General features: G+C 36.2%; 1 pseudogene across 1 annotated transcript; it reads left to right on the top strand.

Annotated features, from left to right (window-relative positions):
- Window positions 1-15,072: 15,072 nt before the first annotated feature.
- On the top strand, window positions 15,073-17,019 carry LOC307181076 (toll-like receptor 8; annotated as a pseudogene). Its single transcript has 2 exons — window positions 15,073-15,102; window positions 16,316-17,019. The product of its transcript is annotated as a toll-like receptor 8 (transcript).
- The last annotated feature ends 608 nt before the right edge of the window (window positions 17,020-17,627 follow it).

Here is a 17,627-nt window from a genome sequence, read left to right as displayed (position 1 = left end):
TCATATCTGTTTGTTTGTTCTATAATTCTTCTACGTGTTTGTTTTTTAATTCTTCTAGGTCTTTTTTAAACATTTCTTGCACCTTCTCGATCTTTGCCTCCATTCTTTATCCAAGGTCCTGGATCATCTTCACTATCATTATTCTGAATTCTTTTTCTGGAAGGTTACCTATCTCCACTTCACGTAGTTGTTTTTCTGGGGTTTTATCTTGTTCCCTCACCTGGTACATAGCCTTCTTCCTTTTCATCTTGTCTATCTTTCTGTGAATATGATTTTTGTTTCACAGCCTGCAGGATTTTTGTTCTTCTTGCTTCTGCTCTCTGCCCTCTGGTAGATGAGGGTATCTAAGAGTCTTGTGCAATTTTCCTGATGGGAGGGACTGGTGGTGGGTAGAGCTGGGTGTTGTTCTGGTAGACAGAGCTCAGTAAAACTTTAATCTGCTTGTCCACTGATGTGTGGGGCTGGGTTACCTCCCCTTTGGTTGTTTGGCCTGAGGCAACCCAACACTGGAAACTACCCAGCTCTTTTGTGGGGCTAATGGTGGACTCTGAGAGGGCTCATGCCAAGGAGTATGTCTCAGAACTTCTGCCACCAGCGTCCTTGTCGTTACAGTGAGCCATAGCCAACCCTCGTCTCTGCAGGAGACCCTCTGACACTAGCAGGTAGGTGTTATTCAGTCTTCTATGGGGTCACTGCTCCTTCCCCTGGGTCCTGATGTGCACACTACTTTGTGTGTGCCCTCCAAGAATGCAGTCTCTGTTTCCCCCAGTCCTGTCAAAGTCCTGCAATCAAATTCCACTAGCCTTCAAAGTCTGATTGTCTAGGAGTTCCTCCTCCTCTTGCTGGACCCCCAGTTTTGGAAGCCTGATGTGGGACCAAGAACCTTCAGTCCATTGCGTGGACTTCTGTGGTATAAGTGTTCTCCAGTTTGTGAGTCACCCACCCAGCAGTTATGGGATTTGATTTTATTTTGATTGCACCCCTCCTACCATCTCATTGTGGTTTCTCCCTTGTCTTTGAATGCGGGGTATCTTTTTTGGTGAGTTCCAGTGTTTTCCTGTCGATGACTGTTCAGCAGTTAGTTGTGATTCTGGTGCTCTTGCAAGAGGGAGTGAGCGCACATTGTTCTACTCCACCATCTTGAGTTTGTTATTTCTATTGAGGTTTTCAAAGTGCATGCTGTAAGTGTATTTACTAGTTTAGTTATTTATTCTTAATTGCATATTAATTTACTTATTTAGATTTATGAATTTCCCCCCTGAGTACCAAATACAGAAATATGTAAATATATTTTATCATTATTGTTTGATAGGCTCCAGTTATGTTTCTATTTTCCCCTTATGTTTCTAAGTGATGCTTAGAAAATAATTTCTAAATTCTACATGGCAAGGTCTTTTTGTACAAAAATTTTTCTATAGTTTTTGAATTCTTATCAGAAAATATTTTCTTTACTCTTTTTACTTTTTACACTATATTGATGTTTCTTTCTGACATGTACTCAATGTAAGATTTTTATGGCACATGAAGAGAGGTATTGCTTTATAATACAGAGTTTGATGTATACAAATTATGTTCACTGCTTATTTTTACTTTGAGGTATTTTATATGTTTTATTCTTACAAAGTTAACTCAAGCAGCATGCATTTGAATTTCTTTGGTTCACTTATCACAGGTTTTTTCAATCAGTACCACATAAGTCTCTGTTGGTTGAAACTGTGGTTGCAGAATTGAGAGTATGGAGGACGACTGTAAAGTTATATATGGATTTTTTATTTTGTGGGTGTTGGTGGCCCTAATTCATATATCTTTCAAGAGACAATTGTACATAAAAATATCTGTTTTGAACTACGGAATTAGAATCTCCTACTACTCATCTGTTTTGAGACAGTTTTAGATGTTTTTTGCTTTTGGCTTACTCAATTACTTTGTGCCTATGTGTCCATAACTGCTAGATAACCATTACGTATTTTGCCTTTTATAAGTATAAAAAGTTCTTTATATAATTAATTATTTTAAAATTCTAAACATAATCTTGTATGATACTTACATTTCAATATCAATTTTCTTTTTGTTTATATTTTTCTGGTCCTTCTATTTCTGTTCTTTTATTTATGGCATTACTAAGATATCCTGTCTTAGATGTACAGAGCATATATTTGAGTATTTCTTCTGATATGAATTAGTTTCTTTTAATACATAAATTTAATAATTTATTTTTATAAATATTTAAGATATATTCTCTGATATCTCATCATATATTACATTATACTTTCTGTTTTTTATGCTTTAACAACTTCTCCTGGTTTTCTTCAACCTCTCTGGCAAAGTCCCTGCCTCCATTGTACTCTTATCATCCTAGCCATTACATTTGGATATTAACAATACTGGGTCATTGATCTTTCAGCTTCACATCCATATATGCAACCACCTCTAGGAACTCTCTACTTGAATATCATAAACTCACCCCAAGTTCAGCATGTCAAATTTCATTCATAATATATACTACCTCTCTCCCACTAAACCAGAAATTAAAAACCAATAAACAAACTTCTTTTATAGTGTATGGCATTCTTGTCTATCCATGTACATCTTTGTTGCATAACCTAGAAAATTTGAAGTTATCCCAAACACCTCCGCCTTCTCATACCCTCAGGTTTCATTAACAATTCATGGCATGTGTCTCAATTTTAACTCCTATGTATCTCTTGAATCCACTTAACTCTATGTATATTGCCACAACCTAAGTCAAGTTACTATCACCTTGCACCTGAAATGCTGTGTTTTCTTGACATTGACATCACATATTTTTTAGTTTTTGTTTTCCTATTTCAGTAAAAAATTTCATTGGAATCTTGATAAGAACTGCACTGAATCTATAGATGTTTTATGTAGTGCAGACATTTTAATTCTTTAAATCAATGAACGTGAGATATCTTTACGTTTACTTTGTCTTCTTCAATTTCTTTCATCAATGTCTTCTAATTTTTTAGTGTAGAGGTCTTTCACCTTGGTTAAATTTATCCTAAGCTATTCCATTGTTTTCGAAGCTAGTGTAATTGGTATTGTTTTCTTTGATTCTCCTTAAAATAACTTGTTTGGGTACAGAAACACTACTGATTTTTATAATTTGTTTTGTATCCTGCAACTTTACTTAGATTTTTAGATATAACGGGTTTTGGTGGAATCTTTAGAATTTTCTATAGATAAAATAATCTCATGTACAGACACAATTGTTCTTCTTCCTTTCTAATTCTGGCGACTTTATCTCTTTTTCTTGTCTAATTTCTCTAGCTAGGAATTCTAGTTCTAGGTTGAAAAGGGATGGTGAGAATGGGAGTCTTTGCCTTGACATTAAAGAAAAAGGTTTCAAAGTTTCATCATTGACTATAATGTCAGCTGTGGGCTTGTCATATACTGCCTTTATTACATTGAGACATATTCCCTCTATACCTAGATTTTGGAGAGTTTTTATCATGAATAAATGTTGAGTTTTGTCAAATGATTTTCCTGTGTCTATTGAGATGAGTTTATGACTTTTATCTTTCATTCCATTGATGTGGTGTATCACATTTATTGTTTTGCATGTGTTGAACCATCCTTGCATCAGAGGGATGAATCTCATTTTATCATGGTCAATGAAACTTCTAATGTGCTGTTGAATACAATTTATGAGTATTTTATTAGAAATTTTATTCATCTATATTTATTAGGAGTATTGGCCTGTATTTCTTTTATTCTTGCAGTGTTCTTTCTGGTTTTGGTGTCATGGTAATGCTAGCCTTGTAAAACAAGTGTAAATTGTTCCCTCCTTTTTTATTTTTTGGAAAGTTCTGAGAAGGATTAGTATTCATTCTTTCTTAAATATTTGGTAGAATTTATTAGTGAAGCCATCCAAAGGCCCAGGACTTTTCTGTGTTGGGAGAGTTATGATCACTGATTCAATCAACTTATTTAATACTGATCTGTTCAGCTTTTCTATTTCTTTCTAATTCAGTTTGGTAAGTTGTATATGTCTAGGAACATATTCATTTTTCTAGGTTGTCTAGTTTGTTGCTGTGTAGTTGTTAATGATAGTTTCTTATGATCCTTTGTATTTCTGTGTCAATGTCTCTTCTTTCATTTCTGATTTTGCTGATTTAAGCTCTCTTTTTTCCTTAGTTAGTCCAGCTAAAGGCTTGTCAATTTTGTTTATCTTTTCAAAGAACTACATCTTAGCTTTTTTAACCTTTTCTGTTGTTTTCCTCTTCTTTATTTCATTTATTTCTGCTGTAATTTTTATTATTATCTTCTGCTAACTTTGGACTTTGTTTTTTCTTCCTTTTCTACTTCCCTTGGTTGTATTGTTAGAGTGTCCATTGGAATTTTTCTATTTTCTTGATGTATGCATATATAGCAAGAAATTTTCCTCTTTGAATTTTTGCTGCATCTCATAGGTTTTGTTATGTTTTGTTTCTATTTTTGTTTGTCTCAAGCTACTATAAATTTCCCTTTTAATTTATTTTTTGATCCACTTATTGCACAGAAGAGTGTTATTTAATTTCCACATTTTGTGTGAATTTTCCAGTTTTTAAAAAATTTTATTTATTTTGTTGTGATGAGTCTTAACTGCAAAAGGCGGACTTCTTAGTTGCAGATCCAGGTCTCCTTAGTTGTGGCATGTGAACTCTTAGTTGTGGCATGCATGTGGGATATAGTTCCCTGATCAGAGATCAAACCTGGTCCCCCTTTGTAGGGAGCCTTGAGTCTTATCCACTGCACCACCAGGGAAGCCCCTCCAGTTTTTCTTTCATTATTAATTTCTAGTTTCACACCTTTGTGATCAAGAAATATGCTTGATGTGATTTCAGTCTACTTAAATGTGTTAAGCATTGTTTTGTGGCCCAAGGTATGATCTATTCTAGAAAATGTTCCATTGTGCTTGAAAATTATGTGTATTCTACTGTTATGGGATGGAATGTTCTGTAAATGTCTGTTAGGTCCATTTAGTCCATAGTATTATTCAAATCTGCTATTTCCTTATTGTTATAGTTTGGACAATAATACCTATTGTTGAAAGTGGGTTATTGAAGTCCCTGACTGTTATTGTATTGCTGATTATTTCTCACTTTAGTTCTGTTAGTATTTGCTCTATATGTTGAGGTACTTCAATGATGAGTGTATAAATATTAACAAATGTATCAGTTGATTTATCCATATATCAATTTATCATGATCTTCTTTGTGTCCTTTGATAATTTTTAGTTTAAAGTCTATTTTGTCTTCTAAAATACAGTTAGCACTGCTTTCATTAAGTTACCATTTGAAATATCTTTTTCCATCCCTCAGTTTCAATGTATATGTGCCCTTAAAGCAAAATGAAATCCCTTAGAAGCAGCATATCACTATATTTCTTTTCTTTTCTTTTTACATATTTATTGGAGTATAATTGCTTTACAATGGTGTGTTTCTGCTTTATAGCAAAGTGAATCAGTTATACATATACATATGTTCCCATATCTCTTCCCTCTTGCATATCTCTCCCTCCCACCCTCCATATCCCACCCCTCCAGGTGGTCACAAAGCACTGGGCTGATCTCCCCGTGCTATGCGGTGGCTTCCCACTAGCTATCTATTTTACATTTGGTAGTGTATATATGACCATGCCACTCTCTCGCTTTCTCACAGCTTACCCTTCCCCCTCCCCATATCCTCAAGTCCTTTCTCTGGTAGGTCTGTGTCGTTTTTCCTGTCTTACCCCTAGGTTCTACATGACATTTTTTCCCCTTAAATTCCATATATATGTGTTAGAAAACGGTATTTGTCTTTCTCTTTCTGACTTACTTAACTCTGTATGAAAACACTAGGACCATCCACCTCATTACAAATAGCTCAATTTCGTTTCTTTTTATGGCTGAGTAATATTCCATTGTATATATGTGCCACATCTTCTTTATCCATTCATCCAATTATGGACACTTAGGTTGTTTCCATCTCTGGGCTATTGTAAATAGACCTGCAATGAATATTTTCGTACATGACTCTTTTTGAATTATGGTTTTCTCAGGGTATATGCCCAGTAGTGGGATTGCTGGGTCACATGGTAGTTTTATTTATAGTTTATTAAGAAATCTCCATACTGTTCTCCATAGTGGCTGTACCAATTCACATTCCCACCAGCAGTGCAAGAGTGTTCCCTTTTCTCCACATCCTCTCCAGCATTTATAGTTTCTAGATATTTTGATGATGGCCATTCTGACTGGTGTGAGATGATATCTCATCGTAGTTTTGATTTGCATTTCTCTAATGATTAATGAGGTTGACCATTCTTTCATGTGCTTGTTGGCAGTCTGTATATCTTCTTTGGAGAAATGTCTATTTAGGTCTTCCACCCATTTTTGAATTGGTTTTTTTGTTCTTTTGTGATTGAGCTGCACGAGCTGCTTATAAATATTGGAGATTAATCCTTTGTCAGTTGCTTTATTTGCAAATATTTTCTCCCATTCTGAGGGTTGTCTGTTGGTCTTGTTTATGGTTTCCTTTGCTGTGCAAAAGCTTTGAAGTTTCATTAGGTCCCATTTGTTTATTTTTGTTTTTATTTCCATTCCTCTAGGAGGTGGGTCGAAAAGGACCATGTTGTGATTTATGTCATAGAGTGTTCTGCCTGTGTTTTCCTCTAAGATTTTGACAGTTTCTGGCCTTACATTTAGGTCTTTAATCCATTTTGAGCTTATTTTTGTGTATGGTGTTAGGGACTGATCTAATCTCATACTTTTACATATACCTGCCCAGTTTTCCCAGCACCATTTATTGAAGAGGCTGTCCTTTCTCTACTGTACATTCCTGCCTCCTTTATCAAAGATAAGGTGACCATATGTGCGTGGGTTGATCTCTGGGCTTTCTATCCTGTTCCATTGATCTATCTCTCTGTTTATGTGCCAGTACCATACTGTCTTGATTATTGTAGCTTTGTAGTATAGTCTGAAGTCAGGAAGCCTGAATCCTCCAGCTCCATTTTCCGTTGCCAAGATTGCTTTGGCTATTCAGTGTCTTTTGTGTTTCCATACAAATTGTGAAACTTTTAGTTCTAGTTCTGTGAAAAATGCCAGTGGTAGTTTGATAGGGATTGCATTGAATCTATAGATTGCTTTGGGTAGTAGAGTCATTTTCACAATGTTGATTCTTCCGATCAAAGAACATGGTATATCTCTCCATCTATTTGTGTCATCTTTAATTTCTTTCATCAATGTCTTATAATTTTCTGCATACAGGTCTTTTGTCTCCTTAGGTATGTTTATTCCTACATATTTTGTTCTTTTTGCTGCAGTGGTAAATGGGAGTGTTTAATAGATTTCACTTTCAGATTGTTCATCATTAATGTATAGGAATGCCAGAGATTTCTGTGCATTACTTTTGTATCCTGCTACTTTACCAAATTCATTGATTAGCTCTAAGTAGATTTCTGGTAGCATCTTTAGGGTTCTCTATGTATAGTATCATGTCATCTGCAAACAGTGACAGCTTTACTTCTTTTTTTCTGATTTGGATTCCTTTTATTTCCTTTTCTTCTCTGATTGTTGTGGCTAAGACTTCCAAAACTATGTTGAATAAGAGTGGTGAGAGTGGGCAACCTTGTCTTGTTCCTGATATTAGTGGAAATGCTTTCAGTTTTTCATCATTGAGGATGATGTTAGCTGTGGGTTTGTCATATATGGCCTTTATGATGTTGGGGAAAGTTCCCTCTATGCCTAATTTCTGCAGGGTGTTTATCATAAATGGGTGTTGAATTTTCTCAAACCTTTCTCTGCATCTATTGAGATGATCATATGGTTTTTCTCCTTCAATTGGTTAATATTGTCTATCACATTGATTGATTTACATATATTTAAGAATCCTTGCATTTCTTGAATAAACCCCACTCGATCATGGTGTATGATCCTTTTAATGTGCTCTTGGATTCTGTTTGTTAGTATTTTGTTGACGATTTTTACATCTATGTTCATCAGTGATATTGGCCTGCAGTTTTCATTCTTTGTGACATCCTTGTCTGGTTTTGGCGTCAGGGTGATGGTGGCCTTGTAGAATGAGTTTGGGAGTGTTCCTCCCTCTGCTATATTTTGGAAGAGTTTGAGAAGGATAGGTGTTAGCTCTTCTCTAAATGTTTGATTGAATTCGCCTGTCAAGCCATCTGTTCCTGGGCTTTTGTTTGTTGGAAGATTTTTAATCACAGTTTCAAGTTCAGTGCTTGTGATAGGTCTGTTCATATATTCTATTTCTTCCTGATTCAGTGTTGGTAGGTTGTGCATTTCTATGAATTTGTCACTTTCTTCTAGGTTGTCCATTTTACTGGCATAGTGTTGCTTGTAGTAATCTCTCATGATCCTTTGTATTTCTGTGTGTCAGTTGTTACTTCTCCTTTTTCATTTCTAATTCTATTGATTTGAGTCTTCTCCCTTTTTTTCTTGATGAGTGTGGCTAATGGTGTTGCAATTTAGTTTATCTTCTCAAAGAAGATAAAGAACCAGCTTTCAGTGTTATTGACCTTTCCTCTCGTTTCCTTCATTTCTTTTTCATTAATTCTGATCTGATCATTATGATTTCCTTCCTTCTGTTAACTTTGGGGTTCTTTTTGTTCTTCTTTCTCTAATTGCTTTAGGTGCAAGATTATGTTGTTTATTTGAGATGTTTCTTGTTTCTTAAGGTAAGATTGTATTGCTATAAACTTCCCTCTTAGAACTGCTTTTGTTGCATCTCATAGGTTTTGGGTCATCTTGTCTCCACTGTCATTTGTTTCTAGGTATTTTTAAAATTTTCTCTTAGATTTCTTCAGTGATCCCTTCGTTATTAAGTAGTGTATTGTTTAGCTTTCATGTGTTTGTATTTTTACAGATCTTTTCCTGTAATTAATATCTAGTCTCATAGTGTTTTGGTTAGAAAAGATACTTGATACAATTTCAATTTTCTTAAATTTACGAAGGCTTGATTTGTGCCCCAAGATATGATCTATCCTGGAGAATGTTCATAAGCACTTGAGAAAAATGTGTATTCTGTTGTTTTTGATGGAATATCCTATAAATATCAAGTAAGTCAATCTTGTTTAATATATCATTTAAAGCTTGTATTTCCTTATTTATTTTCATTTTGGATGACCTGTCCATTGGTGAAAGTGCAGTGTTAAAGTCCCCTACTATGACTGTGTTACATTGATTTCCTCTTTTATGGCTGTTAGTATTTGCCTTATGTATTGAGGTGTTCCTTTGTTGGGTGCATAAATATTTACAATTGTTATATCTTCTTCTTGGATTGATCCCTTGATCATTATGTAGTGTCCTTCTTTGTCTCTTCTCATAGTCTTTATTTTAAAGACTATTTTGTCTGATATCAGAATTGCTACTCCAGCTTTCTTTTGGTTTCCGTTTTCATGGAATATCTTTTTCCATCCCCTTACTTTCAGTCTGTATGTGTCTCTAGGTCTGAAGTGGGTCTCTTGTAGACACAATATATATGGGTTTTGTTTTTGTATCCATTCAGGCAATCTGTTTCTTTTGGTGGGAGCATTTAGTCCATTTATATTTAAGGTAATTATCGATATGTATGTTACTATTCCCATTTTCTTAATTGTTTTGGGTTCGTTATTGTAGGAGTTTTCCTCTTCTTTTGTTTCTTGCCTAGAGAAGTTCCATTAGCATTTGTTGTAAAGCTGGTTTGGTGGTGCTGAACTCTCTCAGCTTTTGCTTGACTGTAAAGCTTTTAATTTCTCCATCAAATCTGAATGAGATCCTTGCAGGGTAGAGTAATCTTGATTGCAGGTTTTTCTCCTTCATCACTTTAAATATGTCCTGCCACTCCTTTCTTGCTTGCAGAGTTTCTCCTGAAAGATCAGCTCTTAACCTTATGGACATTTCCTTGTGTGTTATTTGTTGTTTTCCCCTTGCTGCTTTTAATATGTTTTCTTTGTATTTAATTTTTGACAGTTTGATTAATATGTGTTTTGGCGTATTTCTCCTTATATTTATCCTGTATGGGACTCTCTGTACTTCTTGGACTTGATTAAGTATTTCCTTTCCCAAATTAGGGAAGTTTTCAACTATAATCTCTTCAAATATTTTCTCAGTCCCTTTCTTTCTTTCTTCTTCTTCTTGAACACTTATAATTCGAATGTTCATGCACTTAATGTTGTCCCAGAGGTCTCTGAGACTGTACTCAGTTCTTTTCATTCTTTTTCCTTTATTCTGCTCTGCAGTATTTATTTCCACTATTTTATCTTCCAGGTCACTTATCCATTCTTCTGCTTCAGTTATTCTGCTTTTTTTCCCATCTAGAGTATTTTTAATTTCATTTATTGTGTTGTTCATCATTACTTGTTTCATCACTGTCCCCAGTGGCTAAAGTTGTTTCAGCAGGTTGTGTAGGCTTCCTGGTGGATGGGACTAGTGCCTGTGTTCTGGTGGCTGAGGCTGGATCTTGTCTCTCTAGTGGGCAGGTCCACGTCTGATGGTGTGTTTTGGGGTTTCTGTGGGCTTATTATGATTTTAGGCAGTCTCTCTGCTAATGAGTGAGGTTGTGTTCCTGTCTTGCTAGTTGTTTGGCATAGGGTGTCCAGCACTGTAGCTTGCTGGTCATTGAGTGAAGCTGGGTGCTGGTGTTGAGATGGAGATCTCTGGGAGATTTTTGCCATTTGATATTATATGGAGCTGGGAGGTGTCTTGTCGACCAGTGCCCTGAAGTTGGCTCTCCCACCTCAGAGGCACAGCACTGACTCCTGGCTGCACCACCAGGAGCCTTTCGTAAACGCGGCTCAGAATAAAAGGGAAAAAAAGTAGAGAGAAAGAAAGAAAGGAAGGAAGGAAGGAAGGAAGGAAGGTGGGAGGGTGGGAGGGGAAGAGGGAGGGAGGAAGGAATGAAGGAAAGGAAGAAGGAAGGAGGGAAAGAAAAAGAAAGGAAGAAAGAAAGAGAAAAAGAAAGGAAGAAAGATGATAAAATAAAATAAAATAAAGTTGTTAAAATAAAAAATAATTATTAAGAAAAAAAAGGGCTTCCCTGGTCATGCGGTGGTTGAGAATCTGCCTGCCAGTGCAGTGGCCACATGTTTGAGCCCTGGTCTGGGTAGATCCCACATGCCGTGGAGCAACCGGGCCCATGAACGACAACTGCTGAGCCTGCGCGTCTCGAGCCTGTGCTCCGCAACAAGAGAGGCCACTACAATGAGAGGCCCATGCACCACCATGAAGAGTGATCCCTGCTCACTGCAACTAGAGAAAGCCCTTGCACCGAAACTAAGACCCAACACAGCCAAAAATTTATTTTTTTAAATGTATTTTTAAAAAGAAAAAAAACAAAGAAACGGACGGATAGAACCCGAAGACAAATGGTGGAAGCAAAGCTATACAGACAAAATCTCACACAGAAACATATACATACACACTTACAAAAAGAGAAAAAGGGGAAAAAATCATAAATCTTGATCTCAAAGTTCACTTCCTCAATTTGGGATGATTCATTGTCTATTCATGTATTCCACAGATGCATGGTACATCAAGTTGATTATGGAGCTTTAATTCACTGCTTCTGGGGCTGCTCGGAGGGATTTCCCTTTCTCTTCTTTGTTCTCACAGCTCCCGGGGCTCAGCTTTGGATTTGGCCCAGCCTCTGCCTGTAGGTCGCCTGAAGGCGTCTGTTCTTTGCTTAGACAGGACGGGGTTAAAGGAGCAGTTGCTTCCGGGACTCTGGCTCACTGAGGCCTGGGGGAGGGAGGGGTACAGAGTGCGGGGCAGCCTGCGGTGGCAGAGGCCAGTGTGACGTTGCACCAGCCTGAGGCGCGCCGTGCGTTCTCCGGGAGAAGTTGTCCCTGGATCCCGGGACCCTGACAGTGGCGGGCTGCACAGGTTCCCTTGAAGTGGGGTGTGGATAGTGAACTGTGCTTGCACACAGGCTTCTTGGTGGTGGCAGCAGCAGCCTTAGCGTCTCATGCCCATCTCTGGGGTCCGCGCTTTTAGCCATGGCTTGCGCCTGTCTCTGGAGCTCCTTTAAGCAGCGCTCTTCATCCCCTCTCCTCGTGCACCAGGAAACAAAGGGGCAAGAAAAAGTCTCTTGCCTCTTCAGCAGGTCCAGACTTTTCCCCGGACTCCCTCCTGGCTAGCCGTGGTGCACTAACCTCTTCAGGCTGTGTTCATGCCGCCAAACCTGCGCTCTGACCGAAGCCCAAACCTCGGCTCCCAGCCCCACCCGCCCTGGCAGGTGAGCAGACAAGCCTCTCGGGCTGGTGAGTGCCGGTCAGCACCGATCCTCTGTGGGAATCTCTCCACTTTGCCCTCCGTACCCCTGTGGCTGCGCTCTCCTCTGCGGCTCTGAGGTTTCTCCGCTCCACCACCTGCAGTCTCTGCCCGCAAGGGGCTTCTAGTGTGTGGAAACCTTTCCTCCTTCATGGTTCCCTCCCACTGGTGCAGGTCCCATCCCTATCCTTTTGTCTCTGTTTTTTCTTTTTTCTTTTGCCCTACCCAGGTACATGTGCTGTTTCTTGTCTTTTGGGAGGTCTGAGGTCTTCTGCCAGCGTTCAGTAGGTGTTCTGTAGGAGTTGTTCCACATGTAGATGTATTTCTGGTGTATCTGTGGGGAGGAAGTTGATCTCCGCATTCTACTCTTCCACCATCTTCCCCCTGAGTCCCACTATATTTCTTTCCAATCCATTCAGCCACTTCTGTGTCTTTTGATTGGAGAATTTAATTCATTTACATTTAAACTAATTATTGACAGATAAGGACTTACTATTGCCGTTTTGTTAAGCATGACCTGACTACTTTGTAGATCCATTGATTCTTGCTTCTTATCTTTCAGTGTTCTTTTGTGACTAGTTGACTTTCTGTTGCAGTATGCGTTGACTCCTTTATCATAAATTTTTATAACTATAGTTTTTATCTTCATGGTTAGCGTGAATCTTACATAAAATACCTTATTTATAAATCCAGTCTTAAGTTGATAACAAGTTAACATTGAAAGCATTGTTACACTTTACACTTTTATTTGTCTCCTCACATTTTAGGGTATTAATGTTACAATTTACCTATTTTTATATTGTTTATATCAATATAGTATATAAGTATTTATAATATATATAGATTAATATAGTATATAAATATATACATATTTATATATACAAAAACAAATTATTATAGTTATGGTTATTATTTGTTTTTTAAATTTTAAACTAGAGTTTTAATGAATTATACACCTCTATTACAATATCAAAGAACATGACTTTGACTCTATATTAATGCTTACCAGTGAGATTTACACTACTTTCATTATGTTTATACATGTTAATTGGTGTCCTTTTACTTCTATTCAAAGAACTCCCTTAGCATTTCTTAAAAGGCGATTTATTGTGCTAAGGTTCCTCAGCTCCTCTTTGTTTAGGGAAGTCTTTATCTTTCCTTTATTTCTGAGGGACAGATTTGTTGGATATAGTACTCTTGGTTGACAGTACTTTTCTTTCAATATTTTGAATATATCATTCCATTCTTTCATTGCCTGAAAAGTTTCTGTTGAGAAATCAGCCTATAGTCTAATGAAGGTTAATTTGTGTATGTAATGTCACTTTTCTCTTGCTGCTTTGAAAACTCTCTTTTTGTATTTGACTTACAATTTAATTAAAATGTATTCCTCCCTTTTGGGGGAAGGGCTTCATAAATATTGATGTCCACTTCTCTCCCCAGCTTTGGGAAGTTTCCAGCCATTATTGTCTTAAATATACTTTCTATCTCTTTCTCTTTCTCTTCTCCTTCTAGGATTTCCATACTGTATGCACTGTTTCTTTTAATGGTGTCTCACATGTCCCATGGGCTTTCTTCACTCTTTTTCTTTTCTTTTTTTTCTTTTTTTTCTTCTTCTTGCTGGACAATTTCAAATGATTGCCTTCTAGATCACTGATTCTTTTTTTATGCTATTTAAGTCTTTTCTTCAAGTTTTCTACTGAATTCTTCAATTAATTCATTGCTTTCTTCAGGCCAAAGATGTTTGTTTTTACTTTATGTTTCCACTTCTTTGTTGAACTTCTTGTTTTGTTCATGTATTGTTTCTTAATTTCTTTAGTTGTCTACGTGTTTTTTGTTGTTCACAAAACTAAGATTACTCTAAATCCTTTGTTAAACAGTTCATAGTTCTCAATTTTTTAGGGTCAGTCATTGGTATATCTGACAAAACTTTTTCTATCCTTTTGCAGTAATAGATATCATATTCTCCTGTCTCTATTTTGACTGGAAAGTGGGCTGCTTATGTTAATACTAAAAAATGATGCCAGATTCTGCCTTAGTGCTTCATAAACATTTACTCATTCAGTTTGACACCCAGAGCAAAAGAGGATTTTCTATAATTATCTACATGTTCAGGTAAAGAAACAAAGTAAGTAAGTATATTTCAGGTGCATCAAATGCATTGCATAACTGGAATTTGAGCCAGTATGTCTGATTCCAAATTCTCTTTCTAACCAAAATCATTATACCATACAATCTCAGTTTAACATTCTATATGCCAAAAAAAGAGAACTTCACACGTAGACAGAACTTTAAAAATTGTTTGTGGAATGACTATTATTCATGTCCTTTATCCTACAAACATTGTAATTAATACAAACTTGTTGGCTAAAATTTTTAACTTCTATAGGCAAGGCATGCTGTTTTATATTTTAATGCGTTCTCTTTAACATTTAGTAGAGTGTCTCACTTTCTGTGACTATTCCTTAATAAGTAGAAAGTTAAACTTATTACTTTTAATAATTATATGACATAATAAACAGATTAATATAATTGGTTTCACCAAGGATTATGGTGAAGAGAACCCTCAAAATTTTATGTCATTGGTTCTATTAAAAACATTTACTAAACTAGATTTTTCAGTAAAGCTCAATTCACAGCCTTACTGTTGCCAGACAAGGTAAGCACCTTCTTTTTAAATTTTCCTAAAATTTAGGGTTAGTGAACTAATAGTCACTGTCATAACCTTGCTATGTTATAAAAGATATTTATTCAATTGTTAATTATTCAAAGGATTAATAATTTTGCCCCATTTTTAAGAATGAAAAGAAAAGCCAACTTCTTATGACATGAATATTAAAGTAGAACAAAACTTCCAGGTATTTTCAGTTACTGTGCTGCTTCTCAATGTTTAAATTTTACTAAAAGAAGATTCCACTTTACCCTGTGTGGAAGGAAAAATTTTAAGATTACCCCCAATGACATTTTCTCCAATATGACTCCTGTGATTACGTTATATTATGGGGGAAAAGATAGTTAATTTTATGTGTCCACTTGGTTGGCTCTCAATACCCAGATACTTGGTAAAACATTATCTGGGTATTTCTGTGACACTGTTTCCGGATGATATTTGCATTTAAATCTGTGGACTTTGAGTGAAGCAGATTGCCTTCTGTATGAGTGGGCCTCATCAAATTAGTTGAAGGCCTGAATAAAACTAAAGTTTGACCTCCCTCAAGCAGAAGTTTTCCAACATATGGCCTTTAGACTTAAACTGCAAAATTGTTCTTTTGGCTTCTTCAGCGGACTACTACTGGACTTGAATTGCCATTCTTTCCTGAGTACCCGGTCTGCTGGCCTCCTCCATCAAATTTGCCTCTCACTCAGCCTCCACCATCATGTGAGCTAATTTCTTAAAATAAGTCTCTTTCTATGTACATACACACATTTTTTGGGTCTGTTTCCCAGGAGAACCCTGAGTAATACAATTTTGTAGATAAGCTGAAAATTACTCTGGCTTGGAAATCTTGGATATTACCATAATACAAGCAAGAGGTGAACTCTCCTTGGGGACGAGTCAAATATCATCAGGAGTTACAGAAGTAGGTTGATGCTCTAAATACAGCACTTACTATATTATCAATCTAGTATGAGCCACAGTCATAATTGAGCCTCAGGTTTATTTTTGATGTGAGGCATCTTGATTAATATCCCTACAAATAATTCCAAGGTTTTCCATCATAATCTTGGATAGTTTTGTCTTCAACTTCTTTTAGGACCAGTAAGCTGAACATAGTGAAAAATTAAAATCATTCTGAAAGTAAGATGATGTGATTTAATTGTCAAAAGAATTCACAATGCACAAGTCACACAAAATATGGTAAAACACTAATTTAATCACACAATGTCTGTGGAATATTGCTACACCAATCATGTTCTTCCATTTTTATTTTCCTTAGGAAAACATGACCCTTCAGTCTTTGCTTCTGCCTTTTTCTGGTAATCTCTGGTTTATGTGAATTCTTCGCTGAAGCAAATTGTTCTAAAACCTATCCTTTCAATTATAAACAAAAAAGTCTCTATTATTGAGAGTGCAACAATTGTCAACTGCAAGAATCTTCCCAAAGAATGGGCCAACATGTAACAGAACTAGATATGTCTGATAATTTCATTACATAAATAATGAATGAATCATTTCAAGGCCTGCAGAATCTTAGTAAGACAAATCAAAACAAAAATGTCAATCTATAATACCGGAATGAAAATAATTATACATGATACAAATAAAAACAGCGTGGTATTACAGATGGAGCATTCCTCAACCTAACCAGTAATACAAAAAAAACTGCACTGGTTTGCCAGGGTCTTAGAGAGAACTTAGTCTAATTCAAAATGATATAATCTGTGTAACTAAAAACAATGCTTTGGGATTTATGAACTTGGAAATTTCTGTTTGGGGTGGAACTGCTATTTTGGCAATGTGTGTAAAGTGGAAGGTGAAACATTTGAAAAGCTTACAAATTTGATGGCGCTATTAATCTCTTTCAATACACTTTATACATGCAATCAAACCTGCCAAACTCCTTAAGTGAATTTTGTCTTACCAAAAAAAGATCTAAAACATCAGTCAAGAAGACTTCAAGGGATTGAGAAATTGAAGAGTACTAGATTTAAGTGGGAACTGTCCAGGTGTTTCAATGTACCATTTCCATGTTCCTTCTGAAGGAGCCTCTTCAATTCATATACATCCTTGTGGCTTTCAAACCCTGGTCCATCCTTTTATGTTTAAACCCTGACCCAACTTCACTACTTAACACGTTGCTTTGGAAATTCCTACAACCTAGTTTGACAATAAGTCTCTTCTGAAAGCGTTGAATCTTTTTTTTTTTTTTTTTTTTTTTTTGTGGCAAGAAATAGCTCTGGGCCGTTTTTAATGAGACTACCTGCCTTAGAAACACTTGAGTTATCTTTGAACTATATAAGGATGGAAATATATGAATATTTCCAAAAACTTCTCTTAGCTTTTGTCTCTCCAGATTTTGCACCTAAGAGATTATGTGTTCCAGAAACTTAAAAAAGAGGATTTCCAGCCCCAAAAGGAGTTCTGCAAATTAAGGATGATCAGTTTGAGCCTTAATTTTATTAAGCAAATCGATTTGATCTTTTCCCAACATTTTCTTAACCTGAAAATTGTTTACTTGCAAGAAAACAAAACACTACCCTCGGTAAATTATATCAGGCAAAACTATACAAATGTCTCTCTTTTCCCAAGTCATATCCTTAAACTACCCTTATCTTTAGCATGCTGAGTTTGACCCACATTTAAATTTTTATTATAAAACTCTCATTTATTTACTTACTTACTTACTTACTTACTTTTGGCTGCATTGGGTCTTTGTTGCTG

Source organism: Stenella coeruleoalba, assembly GCF_951394435.1.
Source record: "Stenella coeruleoalba genome assembly, chromosome: Y".
NCBI classification, from domain to species: domain Eukaryota; kingdom Metazoa; phylum Chordata; class Mammalia; order Artiodactyla; family Delphinidae; genus Stenella; species Stenella coeruleoalba.
This window is presented reverse-complemented; position numbering and strand designations above follow the sequence as displayed.